Source organism: Protopterus annectens, chromosome 2.part1, assembly GCF_019279795.1.
Source record: "Protopterus annectens isolate FY-2018-M chromosome 2.part1, PAN1.0, whole genome shotgun sequence".
In the NCBI taxonomy this organism is placed as follows: domain Eukaryota; kingdom Metazoa; phylum Chordata; order Ceratodontiformes; family Protopteridae; genus Protopterus; species Protopterus annectens.
In genome coordinates this window covers 993,799,362-993,823,199 of record NC_056729.1, presented here as the reverse complement: position 1 = coordinate 993,823,199, position 23,838 = coordinate 993,799,362, and positions in this window count along the sequence as shown.

Below are 23,838 nucleotides of genomic sequence, written 5' to 3'. Positions count from 1 at the left end.
TTAAAGCACTCTTAAGCAGTTGTAAGCAGGTTTCCACATGTTTGCGCGACTGTAAGCGGTGGTGCAGCATGGTAAACAGAGGAGCGCTTCACACGTTTGACGTTTGCTTAACATAGCACAGACCATGGGCAAACCTGCTCACAACCATGTAAATGTGCATTATTCACACTTTCCCTACCAGTGCCTACTCTGAGAGGTAAAATAATAACCTTCCAGGAGTAGAACCCACAACCATATACTCCATCCTCAGAGTAAACTAACACTAAACTACCTGGGATGTACCTATCCCAGTTGTGTATGCAGACAGGTTAAAACACAAAAGGGAGGAATGTATTGAAATAGGACAGTCCGCCATGTACCCAATTAAAGGTGTATGCTCATATATAGATATATAGATATATAGAGAGAGATACATAGAGACATGTCGATATATACAGGTCTACATATATATGTAGCTATATAGATAGGTTAAAGACATCTACACATCTATGGAGGTACAGATAAACGTATGCAATAATGTATATATCTATATACATACACACACACACACACACACACACACACACACATATATATATATATATATATATATATATATATATATATATATATATATATAATTGGTCATATCTGAGGATAACATGGACCATAGCAAACACATTCCGCCCCCCAAACAAATATGAACATAACATATGAAGAGTATATGCCAATACACTATTACAAATATGTTCTATGGACACAGTCACCAACACAACTGCATTGAATGCAAATATCCATGACAGAATTACACAGACAGCTTTCATTTTGCAAAACTTTATTACATTCCGATATATTGCCAAAAGGATTCATGGACTAACAGTACCTGCATGCTATACAGGAAGGATTTAATAGTGCCTTAATGAATCAGAATGCAATTACCATAGTATTAGTCCACTAAGGGATAGGTGTTCACGTAGGGAAAGAACACCCACACACATATAGACATTGTATAAAAGGAGTTGGTACCCACCTTTTCATGTGCTATGTACACCCACCAACATCAACCCCACAACCAAAATAATTACATCAATACATACTGTCATACCATAACCAATTATGCAATTACTGTACAACATCTGCTGAAACCTTAACATACCTGGACACAGGCGCACTAACATGGCCCTATGTGAAATAGTTGGTGTTATACAATTGAACAGCTGCTGATGTAACTGGGTTTGTATGAACTAATCCCGTTTCAGATGGTTGAAAGGTTCATAAACCAGGAAGTTTTACCGAGTACTGATTATTAGCACAGTATGATACACAGTAACACCAAACTAAATATGTCTGGTAAGTACACTGTAAACCCCCTAACATTATATGCATAGCTATGCAGCCTTGAGCTGGTCAAACAACCTGGCCAGACTGACACATATGCAGAAGTATTAGGTACAAACAAACGTGGCACAAGTAGCAATGTTCAGAAATATAACAACAGTACTCACATTTAGACCAACTTCTCTAGGCATTACACACAATATATTACTGTTCATCTCCATACAGCTGTTGCAATAGATTCCAAACAAAACTTCCACTCTGTCTTCCTCACAAGTAAGGCAAAGGGACAACGCCCAAGTGGAGTACTCAATTATACTCTACTGTAGCCATGGTATTGGCTAAGGCAGTAGCAGCGCAGCTGATGTGCATGTAATTAGCTACTTATGAACACCAATTGGCCATCAGGATAGCACATGTTACTGATCTGTAACTATAAAAGGTTGCCTTGTCACACATTCAAACCATCTGTATCTACCTGTAGGACAGTACAAAACAGTGAAAGATGAACTGAAAATGAGTATTACACTAGTTAATAACACCTCCGATTACTAAGACGGTATGTATAACGTAGCATGTCTGTGTATGTAGTATCTGTACTGTAAGAATTACAATGTAATCAATGCATATAGTGGAAATAGCTATCTTGTAGTGATGTATTGTTGAGCAGTAGTAATGCTTGTAGTATTCTATGTGTGTACTGCTGTAGGTCACATGGTACACTCCACATACACCACAAGGGATGATATGGGCTTGGAACCCACAAATTCGCTTACAGCCACTGTCAGTGTCAGGATTGTTCCAACAAGTATGTGCTATAACAGGGGTAGTATATGTTGATATATTGTAACAGTCGACATATGTATGGGTGTATAAGTAAGATGAACATGTTAAAGGTGGGCTTACCGTGCAAATACGGTGTGCATTGTGGAATATTGTGCCAATGACTGTGTAATGTACAGTATTCTAGAAGTTATATCTATTGGAAATTACAATACTCAATGACAGGATACATAGCATTAGTATTCATCTGACAGGTTAGCAGCATGATAGCAAAGATAATTGGAAGAGCCAGATAACTATCCATGCACATAACACATGTAATACCCACCTCTCTGCTATCATTTGCAAGCAATACCAGCTGTGCACGTGTACATGTTATGCAAATGTGTAGTGACCCTTGTTACAAGGCTGGGCCAAATGGCTTTGTGCACACCTACACAGAGTAGATATTGACAGTACAGACACACTGGTTGAACAACCAGGTTTGTGTAGACTAACCTCTCATTGCCAACCTAACAGCCACCTGCACATACTGTATGTAAGGTATGTAAGGTAGTGCACAACACTGGTAATGAAACAGGTTGTGTATCACCATTAACTCCAGTGTAACATCTGCAGTAGGAGTGTAAGATGTAGGAGACAGCTGCCCATGTGTAATAGCCACATCATAGGTGATGACTCACACTATCTGATTATATCCTGATCATGTTGATAGTAGCATCAGAGCCTATTGATATATGTTTGGGGAGTGGGTGTCTGTGCCCAACAGAGCTCATGTTCCTGGTGGATATGTGAGTATATACCCAGAGAAGGAAACAGACCTGTAGACACTTGCATCATCTGTAATCAACTAACAGGATGTGATGTGCTCCTCAGAGAAGGATTACTGCTAAAGGTAGCTACAATGTTTCCATAATAGCCAGTGTTGTCACGTCCATAACACAAATATTTACATGTGAGCATCACTGTCAAAAACATCTTCATAGGCAATACGTAAACTAAATACAGAACTTGATACTTGTAGTACTGACTGCTCATACAGGCATGTCCACTAGTCAGCTACTGGTGTTTCCTAATGTCAGCTTTGTGTATGTGGCCATCCTGGGGGAATGTAATCTCTATGCCATGTACACTGCCAGACCTACCTAACACCATGCCCCACACATTGTTTGAGATGCAGCTACAGGATAAGCTGGAAGGCAGCCCAGTCTACAGCCATGACTGGACTGGACAGTCATGAGGTGTAGGTTAACACATGCAGCTCATCAACACAACCAACACTTACCCTTACCAGAACACAGTAAGGATACCCACACACTACCGGAAATCACACACATTCACAGACGTGTCTAAGTATCTGGCCAAACAAGTGACCCCCCCCAAGCAGGAAGAGACAGACACTGAAATACACAAACTGTATGACTTAGTTAGCATAATTGTGCCACACCTCTGAACACATGACTGGAAACATGCCCAACAGTACTCATTTGTGAATGCAAACTCTAGCACTATGTTACACACCGACCTATACGAGGGCATACTTACTGTCAGCTGCCTGTCTGCCATGATTAGCCACATACTCATACACTCAGACCACCTTTTGAACTATACACATGGCTCTGGCATATTCCATGTTGCTGTGCAGGACCTGTGATGCAGTAGCCTGGATGGCATGGAAACACATGTAGGAACTGTCAGGTCTTGTAGCCCATGCAGGTATGTCCCAAGGCCTGAGTAGCATTATGCCATTGGCCAGAATGATACTGCAGTATAGGGACAAAAGGATTGTATTCCACAATTGTCTAGTGTAGTGGTGCATGTCGCATGGTATCCAGTATCTGTCATCCTGGGATAACATGGTTGACAGACGATGATGCTTTGCCAGACAGGGCCTGCACCTGTCACCCCTAGGAATCTGAATACAGCCAAGGGCTCATGCTTCCCCTATAGTGCCTTCATCATGCACGATTCAGGTGAGGATCCACTGCTGTTACAGGGACAGCCAAGCAATAAACTGCAGGTCTCACTACACAATGATACATGCCAGAAACACTATACGGACACACATATGTCAATCACTAACATGGAGAACATATCTGTGCAGTGGCTGAGACATGTTTCAATGCTCCAGAGAGCACATCTGCATGACCCTGTTATAACACATACCTTACCTTTTGCCCATTATTCTTTATTGGAACACATGGGCCGCAGGTGTGTCCATATTCCTGAAGGATATATGTACACCCCCATGCTAATTGCACTTGCATAACATCAGATGTATTATGCTGAGCAACTACCTTTGTGCCATAAGATAAATCACCCACCAGGCCACGGACTTCCCAACTGTCATAATGTGCTGTAATGGGGAAGATTAGGTCTGAGACAGAACCATAATACTGGCTACACTCAACTATTCCATTATGACTGGAAAGACTGCCCATGTACCAGCACCTGCGCTCAATGCATGTTGGATTCCATCGACCCCACTGACCTGGATCACAGTAGTCACACAAACAGGGCTAACAGTATGCTACACATAGTTAGTCTCCAATGCCAATGTTATGTTTCCTAAGAGCAGAGTGGTGAGTGCCATGGTACCCATGCAGATGGACAATGCATGTGCAAATGCTGAATCCTACACAAATGAACCTTAAGCAGTCACATATGTGCAGGGATTGTGCCATTGAAACAGAACCAGGAGTCAACCCAACACAAACAAGTAGGCAAACTGGTGGTATCATGCTTTAAACTGTACCACAGAAGGTAGTAACTGTTGCAAGAGTGAACACACATGAATGTAGGTGATCCCTGCTCAGCCTCAGTAAGATGCAGATACACCATATAAAACCACGCAAAGCTACTGTGAAACCAATCAGCCACATATTATGAGGCCAAACACAGACCATACTATAGCTGTGCCATTAATCGTAATGGCAACGACAAGACCTGCCATGCTGCACAGCACTATGGCATGGGAAGTATTGCACCTACAGAAATAGCACCTGTTCATCCAGATAGGGTCTCGGAGAACCTTAACCCACTCCCACCTCCCCCCACCCCTAACAGATAAACTTAGTAATATATCCATGTACACTACAGGTCCCCTGTACTACATACAGCTTTCATGGGACCTGTCAACATCCCAGGGTGTATCCTACACAAATGTAAGAACATTCAGCTATCCACATACACATCATGTTCAATCATAGCTCCATGTCAGGTTGTGCACACACCGAATGGTGCACAGCAACAGTTATCACACCCCACAAAGGGGGCAACACCATTGATAATGGGACATAGTGCACAACTACCCTTCTGAGTCTGGTCTGTACGGCCATGTACCATTGTCAATGTAATTGATGTACTCGGTACAGATGTAGATGACAGTAGAATTGATTCACACTGCATATCATGACCTTGCCAGGTCGTAGGACACAATCACCCATACTGTGTTCCAGCTACACTCAGTAAACTAGGTGTATATTCCTATGTCACAGGAGTGGTTGGCAACTGGACTGCTGGCAGAACCCACACTACAGAAGGTGTCTGATGAATACACGCTCATCAAACCAGTGCCAGCCACAGTAATACAGGAATCATTCCTGGTACCCCCCCTCTTTGTTATCTATACCACATAGACTAGTACAGAAGGCATCAGTCTATTGATGTCTGCAAATGACTATGAACTAGGAGCAATAGTTGACTCATTGTGTGCTGTGTTCAACATACATAAAGGCCTTAGTGTGTCAGATGTATGGTGTGCGATGTATGGCCACAATCTGACAGCTAAGTATTGCATTGTCATCCCCTATGTTACAAACTCTGTATCCATTAACTTCCATCTAGGCAGAGGTCAACATAATGGAAATTGTGTGTATGGGGTGCAGCTGGACAGTACTTCCCTTTGATAGTTACATCACCACAAAAGACACGTAGTCGTATGTGGTACCCCTAATCATGACAGGGTGCCATCCAGGAATATAGACACCCATGTGACCCATAATAGATCACATATTTCCTTTAAGGGTATTGCTCATGTGTAGATGGTCTACACTGCCATTCACAGTCCCTAGCTGCATTATGTTGCATGCAGCCTACTCTGAATAAAGCCATGTCCTACCCAGAGGTGTTGGACGTGCTACACTTAACACATCCTGATCTCAAATAAACACATACATCATGGACATCCACCTTTCTAGTACAAGGATCACAACATGCCTGACAGATCCCTGTCCCATACACTTAACATACTCTTGCCATACTATGCATCTCTGTCCAGTGAAGCTGCACATTTCTCCTCTCTGTGACATGGTGTGATGACCGCATGCCAAATATATCAGTAACCATGTATATCGGTTCTGTGGCACTGCTTGAACTGGCCACTGAGACTTACCTGTCTGTTGCCTACAGCTAGGTAACCTGTCTGTCTAGTCTCATAAATGGCCCAAGGCATATAGCCTACTAGATCACTATGACCATACATGCCATAGTTGACATCCAACCCTGCAAATGCCATCAGGCTAGCTATTGTCCCATGTGTTACACATGTGCAACACAGGCAATGCATGGCAGGATGCTACACAGCTGTACAGTACCATGTAGATGTATAGGGCAAAACACATACAGGCTTGCGAGTCTGCAGGGTCACAGGTCATGTCCCTAATGGCTATGTATGACTATATATGTGGCATATACACAGCCATAAGGTCGATTGCATTTATGTGAACACATCCAGGCATGTGATGATAGGTAAAGACACCACTACAGGCAAACAGACATGCCCACATCAAGACAACATCCACATGGTGTATGAGCAATGTCATCACATGACACACATATATGACGATAACATCACATCAACAGTAGGTGTCAAATGTGTGTGACTTATACATGTCAGTGGTGTTAGTGCCATGTAGATCTACAAAGACATATTTGTAATCTTAATAAATGTGATACACATGTATGTTCAGCTGTACTGCTGTACTTCTCTGTGAGTTACTGTGACCTGGCTCCACTGTTATGTCTTCTAAGTATGCCATGTAGCAGACTGCCACCATACAGCACCTTGGAGGATGAGGTCCTCATCCCGTACCTCCTCGACAACTACATGACACTCTTCAGCCATGTGCAACAGGATGCACAGCAGCAGGTTACCCTGTGGGAGGAACTCTGCAGGAGGGTAAATGATGTTGGCGGTCACAATCACACCTATCAGCAGGTGCGCTGACACTGCACTGACCTGATAAGACAGGCAAAACAGCATGCTAATGCAATAGCCAGGGAACAAGGTGCAACAGGTGGGGGCCACTCACCCAGCCCCCACTCACATGTACTGAGGAGCTGCTGGCCAACCTGGGGACACCTGCAGACCTCCATCCACAAGCTTTAGATAGTATTGTGGAGGTGGGTGTCTCTCAACCACCGAGCCTGGAGTTGCCTGGTAAGTCACTACTGCGCATAAAACACAACCATATATCACATAGTTACATGTGTTACTGTACAATATGTCTTGTAACATCATATGCAAGGCATGTATGCACACATGCCACATACTATAGTCTGCTACTCTATGCATGCACAGATGTGCATATTCCATAGTATAGTGTATTGTACTGGCTTATGTGCTAACATAGACATTGCACCCTGTAGCTACCACACGGGTGTGGATAATGATGGAGCTGGAGTATGCCCAACCCACAGGATACAAACTTGTCGAGTATACCCTTGCTATGAATGTCACACAATGTAATGTGCTATCAGACATGTCCATGACATGTAGTGGGCTGACTGCAACACTTCTCAACTATCGTGCAAAACATGTCTCACATCCCATACATGCCACCTTTGTCTGCATAACCCTGTCCTCAGTGCAGCATATGACATCTATGGGTGTATGTCATATGGGATAACACTGATATGTGAAATAAGATGGCCATCACAACCATTGGACGGAACATGTGTACACATGGCCAAAGACATGATGCAAAACACACAGTAGAAGTGATGTACATGCGTGTACACCCTGTTGTACATTGGCTCAACACAATACAACTATGGCTTTTGTGTAATGCTGATATTGCAGATGTGAAACACTAACCATCATACAGGCCTGTGCACAACTTGTGTAGGCATAACATGAAACCACCACATAACATGTCTTGAACATCTGGAGTGTGTCACGACATGGAAGCATTCACCTATACAGTGTCCAAATACATACACGTGTTGTACAACATACACATACATCCACATCAAGCCACAGCTACAGTACATCCACCTTGCTGGTGTCAGACATCACTGTCATGCTTGCTCCTCATGTGTGTGAGGTACAAAGATGGCATGTGGGACATAGAGTACTTGTAAGTTAGCCATGTGTGGGCATAGTTGCCAGGTATCAGTAATATGGTTGCAGATGTGCAGGGGTGTCATCTGTATACCCTTCTGTGACCTGTGTTACACATTCCACATTAGGGTTTATTGTGTATACACCTCAGTGACATGGGCCACATTCCACATTAGATATGTATTGTATGTGAACATAGTCATGGCTATGAACTGTGTCAGTAGCTCACACTGTATAGCAATTGTGAAGCCACATGATGCCCTGCAATGGCTATGCACATCAGCTCAATGTGCAGTATGTCCCTGCATATTTGTAGGGTGAACAGACAACATTAGAACAGCTGAAGTCCCATGTTAATATAACACGTCCCTGCATTGGGACACCATTACCATACTGTAAATTGGAAAGGACATCATTGTGTTACACATGTATGCATGTCATTCAACACGTCAGTAGAAGACCATGATTGGATTATACTAATTGTATTCTGGTATAAAAGATGCTTCATTGTAACATCTTGCTGTTTGTCTGATGAAGGCAAAATATTATTTTTGCCGAAAGCGCTCACTTCTATTTGTATAAAATAAACATAATTTTTTATTTTAAGTCTGCTCTGATTGTGTTCCCATTTGCATTTCAACGGTTTTCAAACATTATCACCCTGTGCATATGATGATGATGCCTGTGCTGCATCCATGTCATCCACACCATCGGTGCAGGGACATGTTCATATGGTCTGATGCATAGGGTGAACATACTAGGTAGACAATTGTAGATTAATATTGTTGAGTAGTGTTGGCAGGCAGCAGCCATACCATGTATTGCAGTTTTAGAATGCATTTTTTACATTTGACAGCATGTATCATGTGTAACAACACTAACCACATGTTGATCTTGACGTTCTGCCTTCATCTTTCAGGTGTAGTTGCATGTGCCGGGGGATGTTGGTGTTTGCGGTAGTCCCATGTGTACATGTTGACTACCCCCAGGTCAGTATGACAATACCAGCATGCACTTTGTAGCTTCCACATCACAGTTATATTCACCCATGTTTCAATTATGTTTACTGTTCTAATGATCTAAGAGCATGATAGCTGTGTAGTAAGCTACTGTGTTCAGAGCCGTCACATCCATAGTGGGTGACATCACAGGTATAGTTACCTGGAGCGCGGAGTGGGTAAAAGACTGGTATGCTGGATGACAAGGGTAAAGGTCAGTTAAAATAGTGGCTTCTCATTGGGAAGGAGTAATACCCACTGCCATGACAACATGCAAACACAGACACACCCACACACTCAGGGATTCCAGACACAATAACACACACTCTGACACACACACATACACACACAGTTGTCAGTGTTCGGATGAGAACCCCTGCCTATGTGCATATCATCATTATAGTACTACACAATTACAAGGTGTGCCACAGAGATTACATATATACAGGTAGTTGGAATGGCCTAAGATCGAGGACATCAACAGGGATACTACAGTGCAGTGAGTGTATGTGTGGAGGGGGGGTCCATCAGTAGGCTATGTAACAACAGGTCACACCCTGGGGCGTACATGTTAACAGGCGGTTAGTATGCCCGTCTACTATTAATGATATCAACAGGGATGCTAGACTGCTTTGAGTGGATGGGGGGAGGGGACATTAACATTTCACTATGGTAAAATACAGCCTCACTCCAGGAACCGGACAGCCATACACAGAGACAGCCATACACACACAAACACACACACACACACACACACACACACACACACACACACACACACACACACCGACATTCACAAAGATATACACCTATGTCACACACATACAGACACTTAATATGTGTGAGGTATAACCACCTGCCTATACCTTTGTTTCTACACTTCACTCTGTACTGGTGTCAACAACAGTGTTCAGGAGAGGGATAACATGTGGGATGTATTCCCAACCATAAGTGACATATATGAACACACACCCACACATGCCAGTACTGTGAATCAAACACCTGCCTATTTCATGATAGGTACTACAGCAGTACAGCACTATCACATCCAGTACAATGCTTACTGACTCTTTCCTTTGTCAACTGTGCTTATAAATGCACAATATATGCACAGGGGAGGTATTACTGTTACAGGTGTCATGGGGTTTGCCTTCGGTGTCACCCTTACAGCATTCTACATTGTCTGTCTTCCACTTCGATTAACAAAACCTGACCTTAGCAGGTACACAGGTTATTGTAGGACTGGTTGTAACACACCAGTGAGCTGTCTTCAGTAATCATTCATATGCAAAGAAGCCCCACCACTTAGTAGTCATGTCCAAACATCTGTCCATACCTCATGTACGGCTTACTGTACTTAGAGCATATCACCATATACAGTTGGTAATGTTGCGGCTGTATTGCAACAGCATGATGTACTAAGACAACAGTCACCTTCAGATATCAGACACTGCACCCACATGGAATCTACACAAACAGCAATACATGTACACATGCAGTTTACATCAGTACGTGCACTAGCAGGTCAAAAGGATACATTCCACACCTTCCCCATGCCATGTGTCAAACATAGCCGAGCATTACACCATAATGGATGTTGTATTCATGTACTGGTAGGACACCACCACTTTTACTGAGTAGCCAAGTGTACATATATTACAACAGCACATATCAGCATGACACACACAGCATTATTCCATGTCATGCTCCTACAAATTGTTACTTGACAGTGCCATGGTGAAGCCAGGGCACTGTAATGGTCAACAGTGTGCACATCATATTTGCCACACACACATCATGCATACTGGAAGAGTGCCAGCAATGTGCTCTGTTAGAGTTAGGCAGTACACTCATTCAAGCATGTGCGAGGTCTGTGGCTTGTAAACATCTCACCCTAGCATGTACTGGCTATTGTGATACTAAGGCTAATGTCCAGACAGCACACAGCATGCATGGCTTGCAATTGTTGACATGGGGTATATGTAGGAGCTGTGGCCACACATGGCTGTACATGTCATGAACATATCACCTGTGACTACTCAGGAACATACAGTGCAGCACTGGATTTCCTTTAGTCTGTCAATACAGGCCTTGTGTAGGTCCTATGGTCCTGTTATTTGGGTATGTTTGTAGGCATTGCATTAGGTGGACATGTCTAAAGACATATATACCACATGGGGTGTTGTATGATATGATAGGTGTCATGGGTGACCAGTAGAAAGGAGATATTACCTTTGTCAACATAGATATCGAACATTATGTACTGTTAGCATGCTATCTGCCATGTGCATGTGTGTAATGACTGTAGCCACCTGTATGTGGAAAGGTAAATGAAAGCTATGGTAATGTAATATATGTTGTATGACTGTGGGATGTACATACCGAGGGCAGGTACGGTTAGGTCATATCCAACCATGAGGGTGTTGTTTACTGGTGTACAGCAACCATCGACCGCGTTAATGCTGACAACATCCGAGGGACCCTGGTAAGTGTACAACTGAGCAGGTTACAAACAGTGGTATTATTGCATTGCATAACACTTTATGCAGCTGTGTCTGTACATTGGTACATTGCACACTTGATGTAGGCCTAGGTACAGTCCACCAATAGAGGGTTATCTGGTGGTCTACCATACTATGTCATATCACATATGAATGTGTGTTCGTAGTCTGGGAACAAGGTGGTGGATGTATATGAGGATACAACCTAGAATACAGCATTTGCCACTGTCACCTGTACCTGACTCATCTGTGATGTGTTATGTCAGAGTAGTGGTCTTTACATGAGAGTAGTCTTTATGAATATGTGTACACCACCACCTAGTATGGTCCATATCACTGTTATGGCCCACATGTCTGGATCTGAGTTATATGGTGGTAGTGAAATTGTGCACTAACGACCCTTCAGCCTGGTGTTCCTCACTGCACAGATGTCAGTATTCCCCACTGTAGGTTCTGCATTGAGCAAATGGATTACTAAAACCACACATCTAGCACAGGTTAGCATAAGCATCCAATGCAATTATCATGCAGGAGTCAAGGTGTTACTTCTGTGTGTAGGACATTTGCCTTGGAATGCGGCTATATGGGTAAATGTGACCTAGGTATTATCCACACACATGTGTAACATGGATGCATTTGCTCTGTGTTGAAGGCTCGTTGTTTGATCATAACAGCCTGGAATGACAGACACTGGACAACCTCATAATAACAGCAGGACATTGGCTCATTGTTTTGGTCTAGCAGTTGTCACCCATACCATGACATCACTGCACATGGCATTAATGTATTTGGTAGCAAATGCCCCATGTAAGGTGATGGACAGTGGCAGAACTTGTGTATATGACCAATGTGAGATATACTTAGGGTAGCAGTCCTGATAATAATGACAAGTACTACCACAGCCGGGAGAGGTCATCTTGTCACCTGCACCTCAGTACCATTACACAAGGTGGCTCACACATTATGCTTGCACATGCCACTGTTCCACGTATAATGCCACTACCCACAACCTGTAATCAATGTATGCCTTTCAGGGCAGCAAGGTGTGTGACACATGCTGTAGGTAGTATCCACCTGTGTGACCCAGGTAACCTATTGTCTGTCACATCCACACATGCATGAATGTGTATATGTAACATATATATGTCAGTACTTCATGTACATGTATGCATGTGTATCACACAGCACAGACACAGATATATAATTTACAGGCCACATACAGGTATCAGGTAGTAAACCAGTATGATGTGCATGTATACTGACAGGTAAGATGTACCTAACTGTAAACCTGTGTGTTTACAAGAGGAGTCCATTATAACATGTTCTGTAAGTGTTTGGCATGCACACTGTGGCCTTCAGTGGTTAGAATCGAAGTGCATCCCAAACAGCGCTGTGCTACTAAGTGTATGAGCGTACCCACTGCCACCTTCTGTAATTTATGTCAGTGCATCCAACAAGCCCTTTGTTACTAAGTGTATGAGCATGCCCAGTATAACCTTGTGTAGTTGTAGTCATAGTGCATCCCAAATGGCCCTGTGCTACTGAGCATACCCACTGCAACCCTGTATAGTGATAGTAGTTGTCCATTCCACAGATGGACATACACCAGTTCAGGTTCCTGTTGTGCTACAACTATACTTCTCAGGCCTACCTGCGGATGGTGTGTCTTGTTTGTGCATACAGTTTGTAATGGACACCTACTTTAAACACACAGGTCTACAGCTATGCACTTCATGACTGTCAGTCTCCCTGTTGTTGTCCTCAATTGTAGAAGGCAGTCTGACTGCCTTGGGATGTGAAATCTCTGTGGCTCATCTCGTAACTGCGTAGTATTATAATAATGATCCTTAGATAGGCAGGAGTTCTCATCCCATCACTGGCAACTGTGTGCATGTGTTTGTGTGTGTGTCAGCAAATGGCTGAATATGTGTGCGTGTCAGCATAGGCTGAGTGTGGTTGTGTGTGTGTATTTGTGTCTGAATTCTGTCATTGCAGTGGGTTTTGCTGCATTCCAAAGAGATACCTTCTTTTGCACTGGCCTTTATCCTTGTTAACCACTATACCTCTCTCCCCCACTCCCCACTGCAGGTAATCGGTCCTGTGATGTCACCAAGCTCAGACGTGGAATCAGTAAGTGTAATTGTATGAGTTCTGTGGCACATACCCCAACTGCATACCACTGTACTAGTTAGCTTTTCATAGGCAAGATGTGTATGCACAATACTGGCAAGTGTGTGCATGTTTGTGTATGTGTCTACCCTGTAGCCAGGCATACACATGTGTAATGCTGTTTAGCACACCATGGTAGCCATCTGTGTTGACCGGTGTCTACAAAGTATTACATAGTTAAGAATGGTAAAGAATACACAGTCAAGCACGACTACAGTTGGATATGTTATTTTCCTGTGCCACTGTCGAGCAGTGACAAAGAACTGGTCGCTAGGGTGTAGGTCCATACCCATTATTCCCCCACCCTAACTCCACAATCCCTGGGGTAGATTACATTAGCCATCATTCCCCACCCCAAACTCCACATACACAACAACCATCTGTTCTCTGGTGAACTGCTTATGATTTAAATGTTATAACACAAGAGATGCGTCTGTTTTGTGTACACATCAGTTCCTTTGGAACCCTTCTGTGTTGCAAAGGGCATTCAGACATGTGTGTATTTATATATATATATATATATATATATATATATATATATATATATATATATATATATATATATATATATATATGGCTATGGCTGTGTCTGTGTATATGTGTATATATATATATATATATATATATATATATATATATATATATATATATATATATATATATATACATATATATTATATATATATATATATATATATATATATACATATATATTATATATATATATATATACATATATATACATATATATTATATATATATATATATATATATATATTTATATGTGTATATGTGTTTGTGTACACATCCTGTAGGTGTATATATATATATATATATATATATATATATATATATATATATATATATATATATATATATATATATATATATATATATGTAGATATGATAGTTGTACAGATGTAGACTTGTCTTTGTTGTTTCACAGAGTACAGTGCATTCAAGGGTACTGTACATATGTACACAAAGGGACTGTCCCATTTGTTTTCAGTACTGTGGAATACCTGTAGTAGGATGTGCATTATAGACTCCATGCAACATTTGTCCAACCAAGATGGCTTAGTGGTATGTCCAGTGACCTCAGTCAGTGTGCATGGTCCAGCGTTCGAGACCTGCAAGTCTTGTTGATACTGTCAATTAGGACTACATAAGACACATTTAAGCAGGTGTAATTGTGTTTTTGTGAGAGTAAGCATTGGGTACACACAGGTAACAGACATGTACAACCCGTGGTACACTTGGAATGCCCTTCTTTGGCAATCCTGCTGATGTCAACCACCTACGTATACACTTCTGGGGCTGCTGTAACCCAGTATTCTCTGTAACACGTGCTGTAACTGCATATTACTGTAGTGTGATAAACTAGTTAGGTTGGGGTCCTATTCCAAGAAAGACCAACTGTGTGTGTGTGTGTCTGTCTGCTTGAAACAGGAACAATGCTTTTTAGAGTATGCACACTCTTTATGATTCACGTGACCATCTTTGGCAATCCTGCTGATGTCACCCACCTAAGAATACACCTCTAGGACCGCTGAAACTCTGTATTCTCCATAGCGCATGCTGTAACTGCATATTGCTGTAGTGTGATAAATGCGGAAGGTAGGAGTTCTATTCCAAGAGAAACCAACTGTGCGTGTCTCTGTCTGCCTGAGATAGGAACTATGCTTTTTAGAATATGCACACCCTTTACAATTCAGATGACCACCTTTGGCAATCCTGCTGATGTCATCCACCTAGACATACACCTCTGGAACTGCGGTAACCCACTAATCTCCATAGCGCATGCTGTAACTGTGTAATGCTGTAGTGTGACACACTAATTAGCTAGGGGTTCTATTACAGGACATGGCAGGTGTGTGTGTGCATTTGTTTGACTGTCAGAGCAGGTGTGGCGATGGCTGAGAGTGTCTAACCATTGGACATGTTTGTGAGTGGATTTTGTAGTTTTCCTATATGGTGTCTGTCTTATATGTCACAATGTCCACCTCATGAAGAGTACAATGTCAGTCAGCCAAGGGACTGTGTTGGCAAGCCATACCCCTACATCTGGCAAAAAGGCCTGGTGAACAAACTATGCAACCCTACTATTACCCGGAATACGTCCTGTAACCCGGTGTCATACACAAACGCACTTGCCTAGAATATCTCGCTATGTTGCTAGTACCCAGCACACTGATGACAGATAGTAGGCATGGTGTGATTGCAGTGGGCTGCATGGGGCATGGCACCCTGTACCCCAGTACAATAGGCACATAATTGTGGACAATATGCCTTCACTATGTTCCCCACTGGATGCCTGCAACATATGTGGTGCCATCAAATGTGATCCACAGAGGCCATACAATGCCTTACACATGCACCCTGTATGGACCAATGCCACTGAAACCAGGGAATACCTGTATCATGCTATCAATGCAGTGCAGGGCCAACCTGCTGAACATAAGCAGGTTCTGCCACACCAGGCCAGTATAGGCATATCGGAGGATAGCGGTCTGTGTACACAACATGTGCCAGCCAAATCAGGTACACCTGTATATGTCACTGTACATTATCGTGGGACATGCGCATCCCAGACAATGTCCATGCCAAGGACTATCAAACACAGACATGGCATACGTTGCAAAGCTATGGCCATACACAATGGTAACCAGGATGTCAGGACAGTTCATAAAATAGCCATCTTTGTGGGCCATTGCAGACACTACACCCCTGCACCACACTGCACACCATTGTCGGGTGGTGTGATGCCAAGGATTACCCCTCACCCAGCCTTGTACAGCCATCCTGCACAGCCAACCACTACACACCCATGAAGCATTGCACACATGCATGTCAGTACTGGTACCGTGTGTCTGTGTGTGGGGTATGATGCTCCTAACCACAGTCACTCCCAGTATAACTCCCATTGGCATACCAACAGATGCCAAACACGTTCACATGCCCTAGCCCATAGAACTGCCGGATATCCCCTGTGGTGCATGTAGTACCTGTGCATTACTGCAGTGTGGCAAACTAAAGGGTTTGGAAGTGTATTTGTGGGCCTGGCAAAGAGTGTCAATGTAAGTCCATTAGAGAGTGTTGTTGTGTTGACAATGACATCCGCTCATGTGGACAGCCATGTGTGCTACACCTAATGTCTGTCTACTATATCTCTGTTGCACACCAACACACATATATGTTCTTACAGCACACCAACATGTCAGCTTTTTGGCACATGGAGTAATTGCATGCACTTGTAATAGTAATGACTAGTCAGTTAGGGGTTTGAACCCCTGTACTGGTAGGTGTGTGACAGACGATACTTAGGTTTTAGTCTCCAAGTCCTTCTCTGATGTACTTTGCCTCTGTCTGTCCCTCCCACACACTCTCTTATGGATGTGGAGGTGTACACCTGCTCAGCAACAGCTTGTGTATTGTAAGTGACGGTCATATTCGGGTGATGGCTTCTGCACCTATTGCAGTCCTCCTCTAGTGGATTGCATGTGGAACAGCTGCTATGGTGTTCCCATAGCCATTCGCATGAAAAACAGTACAATATCTAGGAACATCATGTTGGTGTTTGCCCATGACAGTCGCTGTGAGTGGTACCTGGTTCTGGTGTTTAGTAAACGGCATCACAGATGATATCTGGATGTTCCTTAAACAACATACACAGTGAGAAATAGCCTAAAGGCAGGAGGTTGACGTGCCAGACATGACTATAGCATGTAAGTGTAGCTATGCTTCATTGAGACAACTGCCTGTTTAAAAAAGGTGTGTGTGTGGTAATGGCTATTCTACATGTTTTAAAACAGACAAGACAGTGCTCTGTTTGTGAGGGACCCCCATCTGTAGGGCCATCCATGGACTGGTCAGTGTGTGGAACCATTTGTTTCCTGTGCTACTCACTGAACACACATCTGTGAACAGCAGGAGCACAGTGTGAGGATTGCAGCCAGTACATGGTGATAGTGATGAGTTACTGCCATAGCATCCCTGACTGGACATATGTCACATGAAACAGGGGTATGACAGACACTGTCTGGAGTTCTCAGTGACATGCCAATAACGGGCCACTGTTCATAGCTGCAGTCACAAGTCTTCTACACGTTGTACAGATGCCATGCAATATATATGCATGTGTTGTGCTCTCTCTGCAAATGAATACCATCTGTTGTTTTGGGTTGAAGGTCATATCTATGCATGCTGTTGTAAGTAATCCTGAATGCTGTTGACTATTATTAAGCCATATCTGTGTTTAAACTGCAACACCATAGGCTGTATGGGTTTGGCGTTCCCGGCAGATCCTGCTGTCCCACTTCAGCTGGCCATGGCACCCGTTACCAGCACATCTGGGGCCCAGCCTTGGACCGCCACCTCTGTTGGCTCTGCACCACCTTCTGGTGGTACCACCACTGAGGATGGGGCTTGTCACCCTTGGGAGAAGGTCCAGACAGGGACATGCCCACTCTCGTACAGTCCCAGACGTGGTGTGCAGGGGGCTCTTTAAGGGGTTTCGAGGACAGATAAGCCAGCTCAAGGGCAGAGTGTCACATTTACAGGGTGAGGCTGCCCCTCCTAGACAACCCCAGCACTGCCACCTTTGCAACTGTTTTGGTGCAGTGGTGGCTGCCCATGGCTGGGGACCTCCATCCCACTGTTTCCATCTGGGGGCTCATAGGTTCATAGGTTCATAGGTTTATACTAGGCTATCTGCCCTAAGGCATTTATAAGCCTAGCCCAAATTATTGTGGCTTACGCCACCCCTTATATGAAAAAATACTGTGCCCATTAGTTTGTTGTGCCTCTGTCCAGCAGTGACCCAGAGATGATTCCCGGGGTAAACCTACGATCTCCCATCCACAGGTCTAGATTTCTCTTGAACAGAGTCAGCGAGGTGCTCTGCCTCACATGGACCGGGATTTTTTTCCACAGCATAGGGAGTCTCTGAGTGATAAATCTATCCCTCCAGCACGTCCTATTTATATCCGTGCTAAGGTTTAAGTCGCTTGCTCTAGTGGTTTTGGTGGATTTGGATTTTTGAGGTGGAGCATGTCCATTAATTCGGTTGGACATGGCCTTGTATGTCAGGCACATGTCACCTCTGAGCAGACGGTATGCGACTGAATAGAGCTGGAGTTTCTTCAATCTGGCAGCATATGACAGATTTTGGAGTCCCTTTATCCTTTTGGTGAGGAACTTTTGGGGTCTCCAATTGCTGCAGATGTCGGTGAGATACACCCGAATGGGGCATTGTACTCGATCATTGGTCTGATAAGTGAAGAGTACAGGGAACAATGACCTCACTAGATCTGGATGTGAATCCTTCATGATCAGGTGGGCAATGTAGAAGGTCTTTCTAACCACTTTAGCAATGTGAGTGTCAAAAGAAAGGCCACTGTCAACCTGGGTCCCCAGGTCCCTGATAACCTCTTCTGTGCTTAGTGGATTGCCACCTATATGGTAGCTTGGGGTTACCTTGTTTTTCCCGAAGGGTATGACTATACATTTTTGGCGTTAACTTCAGGCCATGGCTCTGGCACCAGCTATCTGTTTCCGTGAGTCCTTCTGAAGGATATCCGTGTCCGATGCACTTTCCACTATGGCGCCCAGTTTGCAGTCATCTGCAAACTTTGTCAGCCAAAGTCCTCCCATGTTGGCCTGTACTTCTGAGAGGTACATGCCAAACAATAGGGGCCAAGGACCGAGCCCTGTGGGACACCACTTGTGACCGCTTGGAGTCTGACACAGCGCCAGCAACTCTAACCCTGTGGGTTCTGTCCTTAAGCCAGTTTGCAACCCATCTTGTGACATATGGGTTTACATTTAAGCTGGTTAGTTTTTCTACAATACCCGAGTGGGGTATTGTGTCGAAAGCCTTTGCAAGGTCAAGGTAAGCTGTATGGACTGCCTTTCCCTCATCAATGGCCTTGGTGACTATTTCAAGAAGTCGACCAAGTTCAAAAGGCATGATCTTCCCTTGACAAAGCCAAACTGGGTCGGGTCCAATGTCTGCAAGTCCCTATATCTTTGTTTATGAGCTCCATTATGATCCTCTCCATAGCTTTGCAGACTAGACTTGTTAAGCTTATGGGGCGGTAATTACCAGGGTCCGTAGAGGCGCCACCTTTGTGGAGTGGGACCACAGTTGCCGTACGCCACTCCTTGGGCACGTATCCTGTGGTAAGGCTGAGATTAAACAGCTGCCTTATGTGCGGGTTTAATTCCTCATTTAGCTCGTGTAGCACACAGCCGGGGACACCATCCGGTCCCATTGATGCTGTGTTTTAGCTTTAGAGAGCAGCTTTCACCTGCGCATTTGAGATGTCCGGGAGGCTACACTCGGCTGGGATAGTTATCTCTCCTTTAGGGGGGGAGAGGGGGGTGAAGTTTGCACTGAACCTGTCTGCCAGTATGTTGGCAATGTCTGTGTTGGCAATGGCTTGTGAATGCCAAACACCCCTCCCCATCCGAGGTGTATCCCCCCACATGTCATATACTGACCCTGTATGCGGTCTTGTCTGTCATCCTACTCTACCTATCCTCCACGAGCATACCTACTCTCCTTCCCCCATATCCCACTCTCACCCTATGGAAACAAAAGGCCAATCAGTTCCTAGAACAACATTTGCCCCATTCATAGCTGTCCATTTCACACACGTGTCCACTGGACACATGTAACCCTTTTAATATGCATCACAACATACTCCAGTTGTCCTCACCTCTGTCTCTCAGGTGCACGGTCCTAGTATGCACATGACTCCTAAATGTTCCAGGTACACATCATGTGGACGACTCCATTGTACACGCAACACTACCAGTCCCTCTATGGTTACCCCATGTATCATTAACATGATGATGATGTCACACATAGCACCTTGCAAGGGCACTGTTCTCACACAATGTTTGGATAGGAACTGTTGTGTTAATGTAAATAACATGCACAGAGTGATGTATATGGCCAATGTACAAATGTTTGCGTGTATGACTGACACATGTCTGTCTGAGGGAGTCTTGATATTACATAGGATGACACCACTACATAATACAGGCATTGCTAGTGTTTCCCTTTTCATTTCTTTGTAATGCTTTGTTGTCACATGGGATGTTCCGGATATATCTATATATATATGTATGTATCTATATGCTGGACATAAACACTCACACATACATCTACATGATGGAATACATTTCCTATACTGTTGAATGATTGCGCTGGATGATATGTTTGTGATAAGGTCCAATGTCTGTATATCTGCCATGGCTTAGTGGTAATTCACAATATCTGTGTGTGCAGGGTCCTGGTTTCGAGCCTTGCAGAGGCCATTTATTTTGTTGCTGAGCACTACAAGCCATTGGATGCGGTGTGATTAAGACAAATTAGAGCAGTTGTGAGTGGGTGTGCATGGGTTTGCACGGTGCTAAGCAATGATAACCTCTGGTTATAGTTTCTTACACTCTAAGTAGAATAAAAAGTTCCGTACTAAACAGACAAAAAATCTTTAATTCACAGTTCCAACAAGAGAATGAGTGCTTTCGTCTGCCCACAGCAGACTTCTTCAGAATAATAAACCTCTGGTGCCTTGGTTTTTTATACAGTCCTAAATTGTATAATTAATTAATAATTAAACCAGTTAAGCCATCATTGTCTTTTAAAGGTGAAAGGGACTGGAGGTAGGGAAATTACCCTTGCCTCAAGTCCTTTATAATATATTAAACATTTTTTATGTATGTGCTTGAACATCCTAAATACATACTAGAATATCAGAAATTCTACACAGTAAATTGAAAAGTTAAAAACATTACAATACAAGATTTTTAATCAAAAATATTATTAAAAATTGTATATGAAAGAAATGTATGTATATATATAAATTGTGTTAATGCAGTTCTTTTCATTAATCTAATAACCATTAAATGTTTGATTTTCATGACTCTCCTTGTTGTTTGTTTGCTATTAAATAACACATAAGGTTGGTTTCAAGAACATTTTCTCTTCTCATCAACTACCTATTTCATGTAGAACCATACCTGGGTTAAAAACAATAAAATGTTCCATTAAAATTGATGTTCTTTATGTATAGCAATGTTAATTATGTTTTTAACTTGTGTTCAAAATAGTAATAGTGTGAAAATGCATATAACTTAAAAACAGAATAATGTGGTGAAAAAACACACAAGATACGTCCAAAGGGCCAGTATCTGAAGGTAAAAACAGTGGCAAATAGTGACAGGGAAAAACATCCCCTAGGAAAATTATCTCACACATCCGACTGGATGGTGTGTCAATGGGATTAGACTATAGTTTCTATACCTGGGGTGTGTATGACATGTATAAGGGGATATGTGAAAAAAAGTATGTTAATCCAAATAATGTTTTTTAGTGTGTATGTATATAAAAATAACAAATATTCACATTAAAATACATTTATAATGTTGAAATTATACCAAAGCAGCTTTATCTATTAAAATGGCTTTTATGTTAATGTATTCATTGAGGCTGGGAGAGTAATTGGACCTCAGTCTTAATTGCCACTTTATCTCTCTTTGCAACAAAAGATTTTTGATATCCCCTCCCCTGTTATTTTCTTTAATAGAGTCCAGAATGCCAAAACAAAACCCTGTAAAACCGTCACACACTATGGAATGTTTATAGAGAGCACTGGTATTTTTCTTTACTTTAATGTCATTTGTGTGTTCATATATTCGCTCCCTAAGTGTTCTCTCGGTTTTGCCCACATAGAAAGAGGGGCATTTTTTACAGGTGGCCAAATAGACTAACATTCTGCTACGGCAATTACCTTTACGAAAAAAAACCTTACTATTCAATCCATTTTTCAAATTTATATCTTCCTTTAAGTTTATATGTACACACTGTCTACAACAACCACATCTAGTTGTTCCTTTCTTTTTATCAACAGAGGTTGTTTCCATTTCAAACAGTCTTTTAAAATGTATACCCGTCCTGAATGAAAACATAGGTTTTTTGCCAACTGTTTCATATATTTCCTTATTTGTCTTAAAAATACACCAATTGTTTTCTAAAATTTTAGTGAAACAGTCTGAAAATCCGTTGTATTCAACTAAACAGGCTCCAGAAAAATTTTTCTTGTCAGAGGTGATGTTCTCTTTAGGTACCAACTTTTGACCTAGCAATGGTTTATATTTAGACCCCCAACCTAGGTACACTTCCTCCAAGATTTCACCCACTATTTGTTTTGGATAATCCCTTTCTAAAAATTTCTCCATCAGAAAGGCAAATTCAAACTGTAAGTCTTTGTGTTCGGAGGTCATTCTCGCTATTCTTACCGCCTGACCCTTGATAATACTTTTCTTCTGATGAAAGGGATGCAGGCTATCAAAATGTAAATAGCTGTTACACCAAGTATTTTTTCGGAAAATATTAGACTTAAAGCCTTGAACTGTTTTACTAAGAGTAATGTCTAAATAATTAATGCTCTGGTTCTGTATTTCGTGAGTGAATGACAAAAAGGTAGTAGTTTCATTTATGTATTTCATAAATTCCTCAAATTTGCCCTTCTTGTCATCCTCCCACACAAGAAAAATATCTAAAAACCTAAGGTAAATTTTTATATTATTCATGAATGTACTAGAAAAAATATACTGTTCTTCCCATCCAAGAAGAACTAGGTTAGCGAATATGGGGGCACAAGCTGCCCCCATAGCCACACCTGTCACTTGTTTGTAATGTTCCCCTTGGAATATAATGAAA